Source organism: Epargyreus clarus, unplaced genomic scaffold (assembly GCF_041222505.1).
Source record: "Epargyreus clarus isolate Ecla_fem2 unplaced genomic scaffold, WU_Ecla_fem_2.2 ptg000019l, whole genome shotgun sequence".
Lineage (NCBI taxonomy): Eukaryota > Metazoa > Arthropoda > Insecta > Lepidoptera > Hesperiidae > Epargyreus > Epargyreus clarus.
This window is the reverse complement of record NW_027332227.1, coordinates 8,344,319-8,365,533: the sequence shown is the minus strand read 5'-3', so window position 1 is coordinate 8,365,533 and position 21,215 is coordinate 8,344,319. Positions and strand designations below refer to the sequence as shown.

General features: G+C 33.2%; 1 protein-coding gene across 11 annotated transcripts in view; it reads right to left on the bottom strand.

Annotated features, from left to right (window-relative positions):
* mub (poly(rC)-binding protein mub) overlaps positions 1 to 21,215 on the bottom strand; it is a 186,476-nt gene that overhangs the window by 31,761 nt on the left and 133,500 nt on the right. The gene's annotated exons all lie outside the window — the stretch shown is intronic.

Sequence of the window (21,215 nt, the reverse complement as noted above, 5' to 3'; positions counted from 1 at the left end):
AGGGTGTGGTAGGGGAGACAGACTTCTCCGACGCGTTCCAGCTTAGTCCTCAGGGGTTAGCGGCGCATCTGTGGCCGACCTCAGGTGGGAATATCTAATCCTATCTGGGGTTGATTACAGATGTCCATGGGCGGCAGTAGCCACTTACCATCAGGTGGACTGTATGCTCGTCTGCTACTCCTATATTATAAAAAAGTAAGATATACTCGTAGTTCATCTTGTCTAACTCCGGGATTGGTCATAGATGCCCACTGACTGTAGTCATTAAACCAGGTGCAACTTTAAGGGTGTATTTCAATAATAAATAGATATCAATTATTATAAAAATGTCGATATTCTTTCCTTTCCTATTTATTCCTTTATTGACCTGTATTTATCATATTTAGTATTTATCTTTGTGATATTTTTTTCCAAACATATTTATAAATATTTATTCATATATTCGAATATCGAATAACTCGTGAAATTATATTTCACAAACAAGCCATAAATGAACAATCATAAACATAAAAGGCTTCGTCGCTAGCCAAAGGATTTATGCCAAAACAAATAAACGGGAAGCTAACCTAAAACCGGGCGGGCAAAACTCGAAATCCAATCCATAAGTTAATTATTTAGACTCCATTGGAAAGCTAAATGGAATAAGTTTGCCAGCGATATTAATCTATTCAGTGAATAAAACTGCAATCACAGTGCCGCTCGGTTCAATCTATCGACAATAAATGCTAATTCAATCTGAACTTTTGGAGAAAACGTAAAAATTCAACGCCAGAAAGAAAACCATCTCGAGCAAATATTCTCGCAATACTTAGAGGTCATATACCTGTTTTCGCCGGAGTTATGCCAAAATATTTAAATTTGATTTGATACAATAAATAAACAAATGTACAGTACATTAGCACTTTTTGTTTAATTTTATTGCATATACCCGTGTTTCCCAACCTGTGGTCCGCGGACCACTGGGGGTCCGCGAGTATATGTATGGGGGTCCGCGGTGTCATCTCTGGACCATACATAAATCACTCATAAATGCAAAAGGGCCGCAAACGAAAAATCAGCAAACCAGTTTTATTAGAAAAATGTGATCTAAGCACAAGATAATTTAAAATATTAAAAAAAGATGCATCCAATGATGTATAACACATTTATTTTTCTATAAAAAAAAGAAAAATACATAAATTGGTTTTTCAAATTTTGTTTTGGTTCTCCTGTAAAAAATTGTATCTGTAATAACTAAAATAAATACCTAATTCGTTTTTTTTTGCTGTTTATTTTATTAAGGGGGTCCGTGAAAACTGCTTAATTTGCTAAGGGTCCGTGGGCTTTAAAAGGCTGGGAAACGCTGGCATAAACTACAGCTTATTTTAAGAGGAATAAGAAACTCTTGCAAATGTGATTGATGCACAAATTGAAACATAGTTGTATGATCACCATCACATTAAAGTAATCATCATCATCATCATCATCAACCCATTACTGTCCCACTGCTGGGCACGGGTCTCCTCTCAGAATGAGAAGGATTAGGCCATAGTCCACCGCGCTGGCCAAGTGCGTATTGGTAGACTTCACATACCTTTAAGATTTTTTATAAATCTCTCAGGTATGCAGGTTTCCTCACGATGTTTTCCTTCACCGTTTAAGCAAGTGATAATTAATTTCTAATACGCACATAAATTTGAAAATCAGAGGCCTGGGATTTGAATCTCGGACCCCTCGATCGAGAGGCCGCGTTTCTTAACCACTAGGCTATCACTGCTGCATTAAAGTCATCATAGACGAATAGACAAACATCCAGACTTAGAACAGAAATCTAAATTCATATTAAATATCTGTCTGGCCGGAGCTCGAACCCGGGACCTTCTGCACGTCAGGCACTATGGTGACCGTTCCGTCTTGCAGGTCGTTAATATATTATCAATTTTCAGTAGGCATTACATTTTAGTAACATTGTTTTGAAAGTCCTCTTAGAGAGTGAGAGAGGTAATACCGTAACTGCCAAACAAATTTTGATGGGGGTTTCGCCATTATATTTTAATGAAGTTCTCGAAGAAGTTTTGAGTGTACCTATAAAACATTGATATAACAAATGTAATGTAATTGGACATCTGCAACGCTACTTAGGGTGCCAAGACAATACGATGCCAGCATGGCAGAAATCTTGTTGAAAAGCGAAGAATTATTTGTCTTTGTATTTTTACTTATTTGTATTTATATCAGATCTTAATAATAATTTGGTGGTTATCGTTGGTGGTGGATAACAAATATACATATACTTACACTTATTAAAAATACTGATATAAAACTCTAAAAATCATTATTGTCCAGTCCTTATGTGTGTTGCTATAATATAATTAATTTCTAATTTCAGTATCCTAGCCTAAAGAAGGTATGTGATATATTTTATATCTTAATGTCTTATAAGAGTTAAAAGTAGTGAATAAGATCGATCTAAATTACTGGCGCTTTCTACTGTAAGTTATGAAAACGGTTAAATATTTTACGTCATTACGCTTGAGGATTAAGACGGCACGTGATGTGTGAGTATGCCGCCGCCCTTTAATTGGAATACACCAGTGTGAACATCAGGGCCGGATTTAGAGGTCTAGAGGCCTTGGGGCAACAAAGGAGTGGAGGCCCCTGGCCCCAAATTATTTTCCGAAATGAACAATTTTTTCAGTTGAGTTTTTCAATAAATATTTTATTGTGAAACGCAGGTAGATTCTTCTAGTATTCATGTTTGTACAAAGTACTGTAGATAAAGGTAAAACAGCAAAAAAATATCAAAGGAAAAGGTATTTTTTTTACTAGTGTTTACTAGTCGGAATTTTAAAAAAATCCGACGTCTCTATTGTGGGGGCCCCTCTTCTGTCGAGGCCCCGGGGCTGCCGCCCCGGTTGCCCTCCCTTAATTTCGGCCCTGGTGAACATTGCTTATATAAAGCTTATGTGTGTGATAGATATATAAATTCGTACATTTAAAACGAATTTGCAATACTGCTTAAATAGACAAATTTGAATTAAAGTTACATTTATACTGCAATAATAACATGACTAGAAATAGCTCTGAGTTATGAGAGAAGCTAGAACTTCAAATTGAAACAAGAAACAAGGCGCATATTTCTTGTGGCTTATTCACAAAATGTTCAAGCAGCGAAACATATTTTAATACAGTATTGTATCATCTTGGCTCTGAAATTCACATTCACCTGCAATAATAATACCAGGACAAGAGTAAGAGCTGAATAATAAGAGAAGCTACATAGTTTCAAAGTAAAAAGAAGGACAATTTTATAGTTCAAAAATATAGTCAGCAATTTTGCGGTCAGCGTACCAATTATGTTTATTATGTTATATGTTATGTTCTAGGTATATCTAATGGTTCAAACATATAAAAATGTCTTTTATTTAGTAAGTTTGACGAAGTGCGTAGGGAAAAAATATTTTGTGTATATTTTTTTATAATATAGGAGCAGCAGACGAGCATGCAGTCCACCTGATGGTAAGTGGCTACTGCCGCCCATGGACATCTGTAATCAACCCTAGATGGGACTAGATATTACTACCTGAGGTCAGCCACAGATGCACTGCTACCCCTGAGGACTAACCACACCCTTCAAAACGGAACACAGCAGCGCCTATCACTGCTGTTATTAGGCAGAAATTTGTGTGGCGGTGGTGCCGCCGGAGTCGAACTACAAAAGTAAAAGTAAAGCAAGTAAGTGATATTTCAGAGTAAGATACTCGGTAAGGGAAGGTATGCCAGTATCTCAGTCAATAATGTGGAGGTAATAGAAAACACGGTAAGAAAATGTATCTTGATGCTATAGCATCTATATATATATGTATATAAAAAGTTAATAAATTAATCTGTACCAAAGTACTCTTTTATCTTATTTATATATCTATCACACACATAAGCTTTATAGCAGCATACACTCATTGTTCACACTGGTGTATTCCAATTAAAGGGCGGCGGCATACTCACACATCATGTGCTGTCTTAATCCTCAAGCGTAATGACGTAATCTTTAATCGTTTTCATAACTTACAGTAGAAAGCGCCAGTAATTTAGATCGATCTTATTCACTACTTTTAACTCTTATAAGACATTAAGATATAAAATATATCACATACCTTCTTTAGGCTAGGATACTGAGATTCGAATCAATTATTATTTTATAATTAATCTCTCGACGCACCATGTTCGTTGAAAATATATTAACACATTTTACGTAAAATAAATAAATCTTCAGCATGTGGCTTCGATAACGGTTTAATCCCACCTTGACAATGTTGTTACACGTCATTGTCAAACTAAAATTCAATTTCCTTCTTGTCGAAGTTGTCCTATACGTACTTTTCGCTCGGGCTAACACAAGCAAACACATATTGGCTTTGAAGAACCAATTAAACTTTTCATCAGAATTCGGAAACTAATTTTCAGTAGTTTGACAGAGTCAGCTGAGCGGTTTGGCAGGTAACTACGACACAGACCACTTGCAAGCTGGCCTGCTCCCCAATTAATACTAACTTACTTGACAGGGGTGCTTGATCAACATTACAGTTTGGTTAAATAAATGATTTGTACATTTTGTAGTTTTATTACGTAACACTACCCTTACCATGAGTTTTTACGTTTTGACAAATATGACTGTTTTGGTATTTGTTTACGTATTTGCCCATTCAATTCCCAATCAGCGCCCCTAGCGGATTATATCATAACTTGGAAATTTGTCAAACGTAAAATCTCATGGTAAGGGTACAGAAGTAGCAGACTGATAAGTAAATTATAAGTTCCAAAGCACGCAACATAATATTTGCTCGCTTCTAATGAAGCGACAATATATTTAAGTGTTGCGGTGGTAATTCAGGCATTTCTTTCCTGATTTTTCAAGGGAATTTTAGAGGTAGATAAATGCTTCCTGCAACCGCCGCCACACTTACCACAACTCTTTGAGGCGCTACTTTGTTGTCTGTACGTGTGGTAAGGGAGTTACTTAAACGGGGCATTCCAGCATAAATTTCAGAGGTAGTAACACATCTATGGTCGAGTTTAGGTCGTCTAGTCCTCGTGGGATCGATACTAAATTATGATTAATAATCAAGCGGCACTTGACTTACCATCAAAAGGCATGCATGCTTATCATCCTCTTTTGCAGTTTCAAACAAAATGGCGAAGTCTATGTTTGATACCTTTCGATCATCGTACGATTTGATTAATAATAAAAACAAATTATATAGTACTTATAGGTTCATAATAATTTACAAGTAAATTAGTAAATACGAATATAAAATCTGTTTGATGTTACAAATGTATGAACAGCATTTTCTTTACAACTACATTTGAATTTAAGATATTATTTTTAAAAATTAATTTATGTTCATAAACGAAATACTTAAAAACTTAAAAGCACGGCAAGTGTGTACACGAATAAGAACGAATGGAAATGGATGTCGCGTAAAATTTGCGTTTATTAATAATATATTATAAAGTGTAACGCTTGCGAATTCTCGAAGCGAGAGTTGTAAATAAAATACAAAATCTTGTAAACGATATAATTTTAAGCTCAACCATCTTGAAAAACCTTTGAAGCTTCAAGTAGAGTTACCGCATTTCATTCTGTAAGAATTATTTAAATCTTGCTTATTTATTTATTTGCTTTCAGCTTTCCATTTCCGCCGGAATGGTAACTGTGGTTTATTGAAATTTTTCTTCATTTTCCTGAGCCTGTACGACTACGCAGCTCATAACACTACCTTTATAAGAGTATGAAAATTATTTCACTTTAAAACGTGAATTTTTGCAGTATTTAATTTTATAGCAAAAAATATTTATTTTGTCACCAAAACTTTTAAAGAATATATAATATAATGACGCTTTGTAATTGCATACACCCAGGGTGAAAATGTATATTGTAAGATTCCAGTAAACTGTGTATGTTTAACACAAGGAAAATTCAGAATCACTTACATGCAGTTCGCTTCTGCTTGGGGTTCTGCAAGCTTTGCCATATAAAAACCAAAATAGCATTCTAAAGTTCTTACTAAGCGGTTCTTTCAAGAAATTGTTATTCTGTGACTGTATTTTATACGCTACTTACTTTAAAAGTTTCCATATTGGGGAGCTCAGATTAAGCTTAAATTATTCTATTAAGATACTAAGGAAGAAAAAAATATAAGATAAATAACTTTGCATTAAAACGTGATGAAACTTTAACAAATGAGTTGGGTTAAATATGTTGTTATAGAAGGTAGGGATGGAGCTGTTGTAAAGGTGGTAGCTATAGTGGTGATATAACATGTAGCATAGGTAAAACATCTATAGCTTATTTATTGTTGGGAACTGATAATAAATTTATATTAAATAATTTTGAAACAGCATTTTTAGTCGTCACTTTAGTTAATTGTAGACGTCACTAAGCTAATCATCCACTGTCATCAAACCAAAGGTGTATGCGAAACTTCAGCTCATATACTTATTATTTATTATAAAAAAACAAGTTAAATAAAAGCTCGTTATAAAGAAAATAGTTTTCATTATCGGGTCAAGCGCACTTGATATTTTTGGTTGTTTCGTTTCAATTAAAACTGTGCAAGTCTGCAATGAGTCCATTAAATAATTATGAACTCGTTTCTTTGTGCAATGAGGAAATTTCGTGCACTGCTGAGTTAACAGTTATAATTTCAAGTTTCATATCTAAGAAAAATACAAGACTTTGAAGTTTATTAGGCGCGAATTTAATATTCAGGTATAATTACTTTGGGCTACCTAGTAGTGTCAAATTTTCCCTTCTACTCTAAAGGTTTGAGTCTGATTCCTAGCAAAGTATCTGTTGCCAACCTCAGGTAGAAGTGTTAATCTTATTTGGGGTTGGCAGTGGTGAACTGTATGCTCGTTTGCTATTCCTAAGTCAATATTACAAAGAGAAAAGGTTCGTATTACGTACAGTATTTGTTAAATTTACAAAACTGTTTATATTCTACTGCTGAGTCTTTGTCCACACCTGAGGGATATATGATGGAAGCGAAAGATATGAAGCGTAAAGATGGAGAAAAACTATATTCTTTAAAATGTTCTCAAAGTTATATGACCCCAAACAACATGCACATGTGTAGCGTAGTAGATTTTGAATTACAACATCCACATTTAGCGAGGATTACGAGGAACGAGGATCTCCGCCAAGCAATACTACACTAACAACCAGCGAGCTACACTCGTTAATGTAAACAAGTATAAATATGTGCATACAAATAGAATAGTCAGCTTCCATTCCCATTAACTAACTCAATTATTGTTCAAGTATCTGATTTTATATTCATAGATCAGTTTGCACCGGTCGAGCGCCACAATAACACGAGACGGTTCTGATTGAAGACGCCAACATGATACTGTATCGAACTAGAACGAGAGGAAACCTTTACAAATAGCACAGAATGAGACTTGTAATGCGATAGTGGGCAGAACAGATGTGGGGTAGCCATTGTTAAGTATAACGGCCGCCACTCACGGAAGCACTTGTCACTGTCACGGCGAAGAGGCTGGCTGATAAATGTTTTATGCCCCTAGAGGTACAACTGGAGATGGTTCCATGAATCCCCATCGACACTATCATAACTTTATTCATAGTGATTGACGCAGGTACAAATAATATCTAGCCTACCGTCGCCAGTAACGAAGGTTGTAGAGTATGTCACTTTATACAATATATGAGTAGGTAAACTTTTAGTTGCTCTACATTAGTTTTATGGTACGTTTTTCTGTTTACAGAGCTTTTTTATATCTTTACATGATTTCTTTTAAGTTATTACTACTTATTACTTTATTAGTAAAGTACTATGAAGCAACAAGGTTACCGTTGTTTGTATTAATATTAATAAAATAATAATAACATTACCCATAAAATTCTTTGCGGCATTAGAGAAATATTAAATTGAAAACAAAACAGCAATTGGAACCAGAGATCGAAAAATGTTCTTATTTATTTCATTTAGATACAATAAAATCTGTATCGAACGTGAAGTGTAACCGTATATGTGATTATAGTTCGGGCAAGGCGTGAGCCCAGCCGAGCGTCGTATCCGCGGACGTTGGGATAATCTCATTGAAAGATTTGATTTTCCGCTAAATTACATAAAAGTAATGAAACACTCCGTAGGATTTTCTCCCGACGCGACGTGGAAAAATTTGTTAGCATTGATTTCGAGCGATACATTTTGTCAATTCAACCCGATTCGCGTCAATATTTCATGTCATCTTTGAAAATAAAATTATTTGTCTCTAATATTGCTGTTGCTATTGCTTTGCTATAGATTCTTTTTGATCGTAAATTACATTATTAATTTACTGACGTTATTTTACAACCATCAATAAAGGAAAATAAGGATAACATAAATAGAAAAAAATATATCTCATTTCTAATATTTTAATGAACTGAATTTTATTGTGTGACCAACATAGTAATATAGAACAAACGGAAGCCCATCATAGATGTATTACCACTTCTAAGGGCTAAGATAGTCACCTCATATATAAGTCAGCCGTTAAAACAATAAATAGAATAAATTGGTGAATACATAAGTACTACTATAATATACCATAGTATTATTTAATCTCACTACACAATTGCATAAAACCTTTTATATAATTACTAGATGACCCGGTGAACTTCGTACCACCTAATTATGAGTGACTATCTGTACCTCGTGGTTTCACTCGTGTAATTTATGTATTATGTCCATAAACTACTGGTAAATATTAGGAAATGGCCACAGGAGAACAGGAAAATAAAAAATACAATTAAATAAAATTCACTCTACCTCTCTGCACTCTGTTATTTTTTTACCGACTTCAAAAAGGAGGTGGTTATCAATTCGGCCGGTATCTTATTTTATGTATGAACACGAATTACTCCGCCGTTAGTGAACTGATTTTAATAATTATTTTTTTATTGTGTTATTTTTTATTGTAGGTTCTAATGAAATTACAAAGTCAGTTCATCATTGACTATTTAAGGGTCTGATAATGTGGCTCGGAGACAAAATATGTAACTCCTCAACCGATGGGGATATTTGAGTTGTGTTTGAAGATATTTGGTGTAAGTTCTAACGAAATTGCAAAGTCAGTTCATCATTGACTATTTAAGGGTCTGATAATGTGGCTCGGAGACAAAATATGTAACTCCTCAACCGATGGGAATAATTGAGTCGTGTTTGAAGATATTTGGTGTAAGTTCTAACGAAATTGCAAAGTCAGTTCATCATTGACTATTTAAGGGTCTGATAATGTGGCTCGGAGACAAAATATGTAACTCCTCAACCGATGGGAATAATTGAGTCGTGTTTGAAGATATTTGGTGTAGGAGGTTCTAATGAAATTGCAAATCATTGACTATTTAGTTAGGTTAGGTTGGAACACATAAGACAATATAAAACTAAGCGGGCAGGGCGCGGCAGCGCCCTGCGAGCGGGTGGTTCCAATCAATGTAAATTCAGACCGTACCTTAATTCATGATCACGTTTATACAATTTTATATTGTATTAATATAAATGTTATTATGTCATCACTAAAAAGGGTAAAAAATTTTTTAACAAAAAATACAACCGACTTCTATGTCACTTCATAGTAAAAAATAATTCAAATAAATGTTGGTTTAGTACATATTTCTGAAGTCGGCGCTCAATATATTTCGTTCGAATTATTTTTTACTTTGTAGTGACATAGAAGTCGGTTGTATTTTTTGTTATTTTTTTTACAAACACGCGAAAAGAAGTACCTATAACTTCAATAACGGTTTTTTTTTAAAGAAAGTTTATTTACTTATAGTAGGTACTCTAATCGGGTTGTTGAATAGCTAAAAATGCTGAAACAGGTGTGTAAATAGAAAGGCGATTTATAACAGTCTTAAGGGTTGATCTAAAAAAACAAACAGTGACTCAGATGCTTCATTATGTCTTATGATAATTTTCTTAGTGCTCCAAATTAACGGATATTAAATTAAAGTTCCATACCCGATTAAACGACCCTAAAGGTTCATTTTCCAAAAACGGTGAAAAATGTGTTCTATTATTTTGAATCAAAAAGCTAAATTCCAATTTTCATAGACTTTGCTTCAAAATCTGCCGATTTCTAAACGAAGTGTCTTCTAAAGCCAAATGCAAATTTTTACAGTTTTTGCTTCCAAATTAACGGATTTTAATATAAAATTCCAACCCCTACTTAACCAACTTAAGGGTTGATTTTGCAAATATCGTAAAATAGATATTTAATTACTTTCTATCGAAATCCTATCAAATACCAATTTTCATATAGATTTGCATCAAAACTGGGGGACTTTAATACAAACTTTCAACTCTTATTTATTCACGGAAACGCGGTCGAACAGGATAAAAAGTATCGTATGTCCGTCTCCTGGTTCTAAGCTACCTCTCAACCGATTTTCAGTCAAATTGGTTCAGCCGTTGTTGAGTTATAAAATGCTTCACGAAAACGCGGTCGAACGGGATAAAAAGTATCCTATGTCCTTTTCCTGCTTCTAAGCTACCTCTCGATTAATTTTCAGTCAAATTGGTTCAGCCGTTCTTGAGTTATAAAATGACTTCACGGAAACGCGGTCGAATGGGATAAAAAGTGTCCTATGTCCGTTTCCTGGTTCTAATCTACCTCTTTACCAATTTTCAGCTAAATCGGTTCAACCGTTCTTGAGTTATAAAATGACTTCAAGGAAACGCGGTCGAACGGGATAAAAAGTATCCTATGTCCGTCTCCTGGTTCTAAGCTACCTCTCCACCAATTTTCAGCCAAATCGGTTCAGCCGTTCTTGAGTTATAAGTGGAGTAACTAACACGACTTTCTTTTATATATATAGATATTGTTACAGGAGCATCGTATTTCTTACACAAGTGTTATATTATATCAATCGGGTCTAAGATATCAATGGCTCGTAAAATATGTATCAATATCATGCGTAATTTGATTGACAAGCCAACCGCCACCGCACTCGTAGGGAAAGAATAGTATCGGATGGCGGCTCCGCTGCGGCCGAGCTCAGAAAGCGGATCTTGTAATACAATCGAACAGATTACGGTTACAGATTAATGCGTAATACGCAATATTATTCTAAGGCTTTATTAATAAAAAATGTAGGTGTATGTAATAGAATAAGATAGAAAATAATATTTTAGACTCATGTGTCGTCGGCATACAAATATGAATCTAAAGTTAAAAGTAATTAATCTATTTATCATTTAGCTTAGATAGCACTGTGGCCGAGGACTGGACTATAACATAGGTACACCAAGACAAACTCACTATACTGCGCTTACTTACTGACTCATAGTAAGCTCATCCCATAAAAAGACGCCTTAAAACAAACAAAACACTCAATACTCATAAAGCTATAAACGCGGATCCGTATCACACATCTAATCGCAAATGGTGGCAGCAATTCGACTAAACAGTGTACATTTACACAGTCAGTCAGTGTGCAGTTTGAGCGGAACATCTCCCTCTTGCCTCCGCCCTCTGTATTTCGTTCCTATATACTCGTACCTCTTATTCAATTTGTGAGCGAATCAGTTCCGCCAACTCGATTATCTTTCATGTCAGGATTTATATGCTCACAAGAGTGCCTTTTGAGAAATTTACGTGAATAACCGTAACTACATTTTTCCTTCGTGCGTTTCTTCAAATGTTTGGAAAGTGTGCGGTTATTTATTATCACGGTGACATTTCATTTTATGCTTATGTTTATTCCCAGAATACCTAAACATTTTTCTTTTTGATAAACGTCATAAAATATCATTTGCCGCGAAAAAGTATAAACAGAAGGAAGATACGCGGGAAAGTTATTTCGTTATTTAATAAACTTAAATTGTTTAACAACGAATAAAACATTGGAATAAAGGAAAATATGTGGTATGAATAATAAACGGTACATTAAAATTTATTTCAAGATATTGCTTTTTTGTAAATTGTTTAAAACATTTAAAATGGATGGTGGCCTCGTCTCATACACGATCATAATCAAGACATCAAAATGTAAACTACATTTGAATGTGACGTACTCAAATCTTTGAGTAAAATATAAACGGAATAAACTAATCCATTATAAAAATATTAATATTTGTAACTGACATAAGTAAGCCGTTTAAAAACTCGTATACGAAAATACAAAATACCGAATACTTTTCTTTTATAACTTAGCTAGTACCTACGAAGTAGATTATACGAATGAAAAACTCACAGAGCACTCACGAGGATAAAGGTAAGACCTTATTTTACTCGTACGTCGAAGTGTTGTGTCGCATTAGTCTCTTTATTGGCTCATTGTGTAGTGTAGCGAGTTCATGAGGAAGCAACTAGTGCTGTCTATAACGGCAAGCACTTGGCACATGCAAGAGCCTCTCGGCTCGGTAAACATTTGGCCAATAATTGCGAGTCCTCAGTTACGCTTCTGGAATAAATATTCGCTTTCCCGTGAGGAATGTGCGAGCAGATACCGTTAACTCGAAGCATTTCTTTATTGGACAAAATCATGACTTATTGTTTTAATAACGAATAACTTGGGGTTCTATTTGCTCGGATACCGACTATTGTTTGCACGTTCAAGATCCACTATTAACCGCCGTCTTACCTGTTGTTGGTTTAGAATGTTATAGGTATTATTGACATAAGTTATGAAGCGTTATCGCTGGTAAAACATTTTCAGCTGAATAAGTTACATAGGGATATTGCTTCGGTGACAATTATATTATGTTATACTAATATTATCAAGAGGAAAACTTTGTTTGTTTGGTTGTAATGAATAGGCTCAAAAACTAGTAGACCGATTTTTAAAATTCTTTCACCATTCGAAAGCTACATTATCTACGAGTAACATAGGCTATATTTTATATGAAATATATTTGATAAATAAATTTAGAGGCGGTACAAAGATTGCCGGGTCAGCTAGTAATATAATATAATGAAGCTGGCTCTTAATTGAGCCGTTAAGCTTGTCTGAAAAGTAATTTTGGGAATATTAATATACCTGTATATAATACATGTAGGTCCGCCTATATGTTTATTTATGCTACTGAATAATTATACATTTTAGTTTTAAAGGTCATATAAGGGTATGTTAGAGCTTGAGGTGACCTAAAAATATGTTTAAAATTGTGTTTCTAATTTGTATTATAATTCAAAGGTATGGGACAAGTATTCTATAATAATACTAATGAGCGTCAAAGTAACCACCCCTTGTAGTGGTTACAGAGGGGTAAAATGAATTTTGTTCTAGATATAAAATATACATTTACCATTATGTTACCATAGATTAGTAAAGATACTTCCCCGCCTTGAAATTGAATGAAGCTACAAACGGCTTATTTGTAAGTTCTTTTTTTTAATTCTTGACAAATGAAAACATTTTTATAGAAAATTTACGAATAAATAGCTAATACTGCATAATCTATATAATAAATAAATAATTATTTTAAAATAATTTAAGGACATTTTAGCACGGAGACGTGGCAAAACATTTTTACGCAACTGTTTCAATGGTCAAAACTGGTTACGTTTTCTTGTTAGGAGTGAGTCATCTATACTAATCTATGTATGTTACTGATAATTTACTATTCCACATTAATTATATTTCGAGATAATAAATTACTTATAGTTGGTTTAATGGGTGATTATTTGTGTAAATATATATTATGACAAACTATATTTAACGAGTGACAATTAACGGATTGATATCAATCATAAACTGATATCTTTATGAAATCCAATTTGTTGTTTGAGCGTGAAATAGTGGTATATGATTTTATTTTATTCGAAAAATCTGTCAACATTCGATTGTCTACGTGTCTGTGCATAAATGCATACATAAATATGGGTCAGTTTTAACAGAAACAACAAGGTATGGCAGTCGTGCACCAAATTAATTTAATTTTAAATTCGACTGTCGAGTTGGCTCTAATCTAATCCGTATCGGCAATAATCGACACTGGAGTTGCGTGTGGAACAATAATGGTTGCAGCCAAGTCAATGCAAGGCTTTGTCAGATTACCAGAAGGTTCCGCATAGACTAATTAGTAGCAGTTCGCCGACTGTGGACTATTTGGCTGGAGATGTGCAAGCTGGCCTCTTATGTAACCTTCATAAATTCACTAAATGCTAGATTTCCGTTTTCGCTTTCTAAATTATTACGCGATTAAAAATTTCTTGAATTCAGATTTGTATTTTATGATAGCGTTTTGCTTATCATTTTTTAATTATACTGAAAAGGGAATGAGGGCAATGAAAGTGAATTGATAAAAATGACTTGACCTATTTTCTTAATTTCTGGTGAATGAACATGAATCAATTAACTCGCATTTAATAATTACTAAATATTTGTGATTTAATTTAAATGTTCCGTAAAATGATACAGTACTATTTTATGAAACTCAATAAACATAAGTTAAATGACATACATATTACTAATTATATACATATATGATACATAACATACTTGTTACGATTGCGCAAATAATATCATATTCATTTTAATTTAGCTACTTACCCATAAGTATATATTTTTATCTGATAATAACAGAGCAAGCTTCCAAGTGTTATGTGATTAATTTATATTAAGAATGGCAGAGGGATGACAGCAGCAGGTGGAAAGTGGTAGCAGATCTACTGGCACATTAAGTACCTATTGTTTATCGGTATTCTTTAAGCAGACGTTGACAAATATTGTCTCGACAAATGCTATTAATTTAAAGTGGTAATGACGTAAGTAATTTCCTGTACTGGTACAAAGATGAATTGTTACATTGAAAGGTAAATTTTAATAATTTGCTTAATGACGTAATATAAATAAAAATAATTTAATTTAATGATAATTAAAAATGATTGTAACAAAAATTGAATTTATTAGGAGGCTGAGAAAACACAATTATAATTAATATTGTTGTTTTGGATGCAGAAAATAACTGTAAAATACAGCATATTAATCGTTTTAGCAGGTGTGTTTGCTGTATTTATTTCAAGAAGAATATACACTTTAGCATTAAATTTGTGACTGCACATTAAAAGTGTTATGCATATTCTTTAAATTTACATTACTTGTTTACAATGTTACAGCTCTGTATAATTTAAAGAAATAATTGAAATAATATTTGAAATAAACAACACGTTAAAAACGTTCTGTTCTTAAAAAATAACGATGCAGTACGTCTGCATCGTAGCGAGACCGTAGCTGTAGCTCAGATTTGTGAGTAAGAATATCAAGGCCAAATAGGTACGTACGTATTCGCATAATAAATATTTTACTTGGATCATTTTCTAATAAATCTTTGAAATAACGCATGTGTTTATGTGTTTATATCACTGGGATATAGAACAAATATGTATTTATAATTACGTTGTCATATTTACGACTGACTTCGTTTATGCGTTTTTTTGGAAAATTTCACTTTTAACACGGACGAATGAATGCTATAGCTTATGTGATTGAATTTGTATATATTAAAAAGGTTAGTAAAATGAATAAACAAAGATGTTATTTATTAACAAAAGATCTTCTACAAATGATACATACAATTAGATTAATTACAACCTTGTTTAAATATACGAGTACGTACGTTTTATATTATTTATGTAAATTTATTTGCATGCATATTTTAGAAGTAACTTCAGTTCGGAAAACATCGTTGACTGTGAAATATATTAACTCGTTCGTAGCAAAAGCGCCGTCGTAGCACATTTGTAGAGGTAACCTACCGGTATTTTACGTTGAAAACTATTTATAACTTTTATTTCAGTCTACTTGAGCACTACTAAATTAATTAGTAAAACGATATAAAAATGTCAAAATGTAAGTATCATATTAAATGTTTATGAGCTCGTGATTTATTGCTTCGTTTTGCGACAAAATATTGAAAACACGAAAGGTAAGAATATAAGGATTTAAAAATCTTATGATATTTATAAGATACTAGCTGATACTAGCTGATAGCGGATACTAGCAAACCTTATCACTTAGGGGTATGAAAAATAGATAGTAGCCGATTCTTAGACCTACTAGAATTAGACCTATTAGAATATGCATATAAAATTTGGTGAAAATCGGCAAAGCCGTTTCGGAGGAGTACGGTAACTAACATTGTTACATGAGAATTTTGTATATAAGATTAAAAATAAGCCGGATTTAATTGTATTCAAATAGAATCACAAGTAAATTTCAAATATATTTTATTTGTAGATTTTAATAACCTTTATTTTGTCTGTTTTGTTTTTGTGGGCTTTTTGAGGCACTGATTTCAAGAACACTTTAATTTAAATACATTTATTAGTAAATGCAAACCTGTGAATTCACTTCCAAGGTGTAAGTAACGGGTCCCCTGCGTAGCGGCAATGTATTCGTCTCCGTCAGAAGAAGCTTAATACCCTTTCAAAATATTTTGATGCAGGGTCTTCCTGGAAATTGTAATTATTTACAAGTTTTGGGCCAAGTAAAGTAAAATATACTATCTCACAATTATACTGACTACACTGAAAGTTTAAGGACGTTTAAAACTTAGTATCAAAATCAATATTAATTAGTAATTAACAAATAATATCATTCGACAGAGCCATTGTTAACAGAGCTACACCTTAATACATTTATTTGATATTAATATCACTCCAATATCACATCAAAATATTAAATTAGAAGCAGAGATACCAATCTCTAATTGCTTTTAACTACTAACTCACTGTAATCACCAATCAATAATTAATACACTTACCAATTATTTTAATGTTATTTTGATGGGCTTTGACGTAATAAATCTCCGTCATTTTATGTTTTTAACTGTCTCTACTATTACAAAATTTAAATAAAGTAAGAAGCAGTCGTGTTCACTAGTACATGTTTTATATTCACGTTATAATAACATGATTGTTATATGTTCAACATGATGACAAAGAAAATACCACCTAAAATACTCCATTTTGTAAGCGAAAATTTCATCATCCTTTTATATTTCGGGTTTTTGTAAACTGAAAAGAATTGAGGCTAAGTCGTAAACAAAACGTGTTTGTTATAACAGATCACTTTACGCGTTTACAATGACCAAATGACATGAGCTTTTCTTTATTCAATTACATTAAAGGATCAGTGTAGTAAATTCTTCGCATTATACGGACATAAAAACCTTCGGGAAAAGGATCCCCTTATAAATATTTTAGCGTTGGGAAGAGTTCTGTTCCATATTGTTTAAACCAACCTTGAATCTTGTAAATGTGTCTCGGTTGCTCACGTTTTGCAAAGGATTACAGGGAGCTTTTTAAAAGCTTAGATGAAATAGGGTTGCCATTATACCTACACCTTTTGTAAAATTGGCAATTTAGTAGGTCCTGAATTGTACATGATGTATTCAATTTCTTGTAATTTTATTTAGTATGTGAAATCTTATATTAAATGAAATGTATTTTTCAAATTACTTGTAGTTAAATTTTATTGCAACTAATTGTTTATGAGTCCGTTTATACCGAGATTTTAAACCACGTAAGAAAAAATGATGACGATTCACACGTGTGAAGCGGTCATCTTAATCGACAGAGTGGCAAAGAAGTCCTTGTTGTACATGGGTTCTGCGTGAAAACTGTTATTATTGTTGCTACTTTAATCCTATGAAATTATTTAAAAATCTATGTACTTAATTATTTAACGAGTATGCTTTTTTAATAAAGTGAAAAAGTTAAAAATAAAAAGATAAAAACGTAAATAATTCTTAAAAGAAATGACAAGGAATATAATCAAAACCGCAATTGCCTCACACATCCAATTTAACAAAATCTATTGTTTCTATTAAGATAAGTGAATGTTGCTATAAAACACTGGCGTACGTTATAAATCTAAGGTCTTGAATGAAAATTTTAAACACTTAAATAGCACTACTTGCGTGTTTTATTAGAAAAGTACGGGGAGCAATAAAACACGGGCTGATTATAAATTGTGGTGTCGAGGGAAATCTTACCTAAGTTCTTGCCAACAATGGCTACATAAAACACTTATTTCTGTTCAAACTTACGGTTATATATCAGTGACTATCTAATGACTTCAAATTTAACAAGTTAGGTATTTCAAAAAGTATTGTCAAGCGTGATTGGTCATTTAGATTCTTTTAAAATTACTATTCTGAATATGTTTGTGCAAATATTAAAAGATGAGTATTCCATGCGCATTAAAAATATATATATTTCTAAGAAAATTAAAAAAGATACTTTGCCATTATATTTAAGACAACGATAAAATTTCGTCACTATTGAAATTATCTAATATTTAAAACATCAACATGTACTTTGTAATTCCAAAATCTTACTGACAGTCTTTGACGTAGGTATAAAGACTAAAACAACGGATAAAAGCCGAGGAACTCGTTAAATATATATCGAAATTAATGTTGTTGAAACTTGAGAAACATTGTCCGTAACTACGAAGATTGCCGCTGACTCGTTATTTCAGGAGGTTAATCATCTTTATCGAGATCCAAAATCAGAGGAAGCTCGTAATTTCTTTAATATTTGTCTGCGGCGAAGACGCGAAACTTTAACAAACTTGTATTTTCCTTCCTTGAATCTGAGAAAGGAATTTTGACAGTAACACAAGAATTACGAGCAGTTATACCTATAGCTAGATATATTTTTTGGTACAGATAAGTCTGTATTTGTTTTTTATTGTAATTGTATTGAAGATGGAATTGTAGTTGAATATGGAAAATATACACGTAAGAATATTTTTAAGCTAAACTCAGTTGCTACCCCTGGTGAGGTGGAAAGTCTCGTATACGAGTAAGTATATCTCTCACCACATCCTGCAGACCAGAACAAAGCAGCGCTTTAGACTGATGTTATAAAATCGCTAATGTAGTCGTGGTGCTTCCGAAATCAAAACATAAAGGGTTTTACCATTCCAAAAAAATAGGTGTTGCCTTTAACTTTCCGCTCTGGGTCTGGGTCTGTATGCCATCGTACGTAGTTTGGTTCGACACAAATCGTAGTGTGGTGCTACGAGTGTAAAAACGTTATTTATTTTGCAATCGAATTTCAGTTACGTCGTTATTTTTACGCCAATTAAACCGGTTGCGGTTATTTATACCGTGTAGCGAGTTAAAATTTCAATCATTGAACCCGTGTCGGCAAATATATAAGATATTTTTAACCCTTTGGCGTCATTATACATTTCGCACAATCCGTTATAATTATATTTAATAAGTGCATGGAATTTTATACTGGAATAGAGAAAACTATTGCTATTAAATCGGCACATTTATTCCACATTATTAGAGAGTAAAATATATTACATATAATAAGTTGTCTTAAAACATTGCTTATTTCTCTTCTGCGATGTAAATGTAACTGAAACAACTTAGTTTAAAATAAAGTGTTTTTCAAAGACTAAACCGTCGTTAAATACTTGTTAAGTTCTTCGAGAAGTTATCGATAAACTTTGTGATGGAGTCTCCGTGAATATTTTTATTTATTACACCGAGCAGTTTTATCGCAACGTCATTTCAAGGAACGTGTTCACTTTTACGGCACTTTTTATTTGTGTTTATATTAAAATTATATAAAATGATGGTTTTCATAACTTTTATTAGATGCACCAACCATATGTGTAAGTATATGTATTATGTCTGAAGTCATAATCCGTCCATTATATATTATGAGTCGAGGATATATTTAAAGGATGGAAAAATGGATAAGCCTTCAAAACCGTTATATTAAATTAGTTTTCCTACCTAATTTGTGTGTTGCCTTTTCACGGCTAAGCCGCTGAACAGGTTTGCTTTTCACAGATATATAAGCATGCGGTATATTTTACTACATTACATATTGCAATTTCATAAGCCACAGGGGTACGAGTATCACTAATTAGGAACCACTGCTTTATAATAAAAGGTGATCACTACCTTCGATTAATGTGTATGTACTTGTATATAACCGACACCCAATGTGTTAAGCATTATAGATACGTTCGGTACTGAAATGTTAAAAGTTAACATCAGGTCATATAAACTCATATTTAGTTACAAAGTTACATTGGTACAAAGTGGGTTTCAGTGTAACAGTTTCAGTGTTACCACGTGTGAACCAACTTGTCACCAAGTTTGACCATACGAAACTTTGTACTTACTGTTTAATGTCCATGTTCGTCCGTGTATGTTCCGAATAACGATCTTCATTTAATATACATGCAAAGCTAATGTGTTGTGACGAGTTACAATATAATAAAATATTTTAACGTTTATGTTTTAAGTTGCAAATTACGCCAATAATTTGAGTAACAAACAAATACGCAGTCCATTTGATGGTGAGTGATCACCACCGAGAGATGTGTATCTGTAACTAACCCCATATAGGTCAGGGTTTCTGCCTTAAGCCAAACACATGGTGGAACAAGTGATACGTCCTTCGTCGAACTAAAATTGGTCTACCTTTGGAATGGTGTTCATAGTAAGATAATATTTTTTGAACTAATGTTACGAAACCTCATCTTATAAAGTAATATTAATTCCTAAAGTTAATATTAAAGGAAATATCAGCAAGATTAAGATGGTTCAAAGAAGTTTCAATTGCAATCAGAGAACAATATAACTTTAGTTATTGTTCTAAGCAATCAATATTGTTTTAGTATAGATGTTAAAATGTGGTATTCAAGTTGAAACCTTGTCCAATGTACTCATAAGTACATTTTCTTAAATTAGTTTTCACTGCGTGCACGGTTGTGATTTTCTGAGTTTCCAACAGGCATAACCATGCAATGGTCCACCTTAAATTTCGTAGTCACTGCCATCTATGAACAATTGCCACCAAATTTAAATATAACAGTCGTAGATACATTTCATTTTACTTAAATTGTTACAATAGTGGTGAAATAGATGCCATGTTCTAGATTGAGAAGGGTTGACGTTCTAATAACATTATGAAGAATTTTCACTTATGTGTTTATTCGTGATGTTTTCATTCATAGGTTATAATTATTTCAAAACAGGGAAATGACTTTAAATTGCAGATACGTGCCTTCAAGATAAATTTTGGTTGTCCAAATTGAATCCTCATTTCAAATATCACTTTAGAGGTCACTGTTCGCCATAAGGGTTCGTACACAAAACTGCGATGCGACGTCGCATCGCAAAAATCTGCGAGCTCCCTCGACGCATCGCAAGAACTTGCGAATTGATTCGCATCGCACAGTGGTTGTT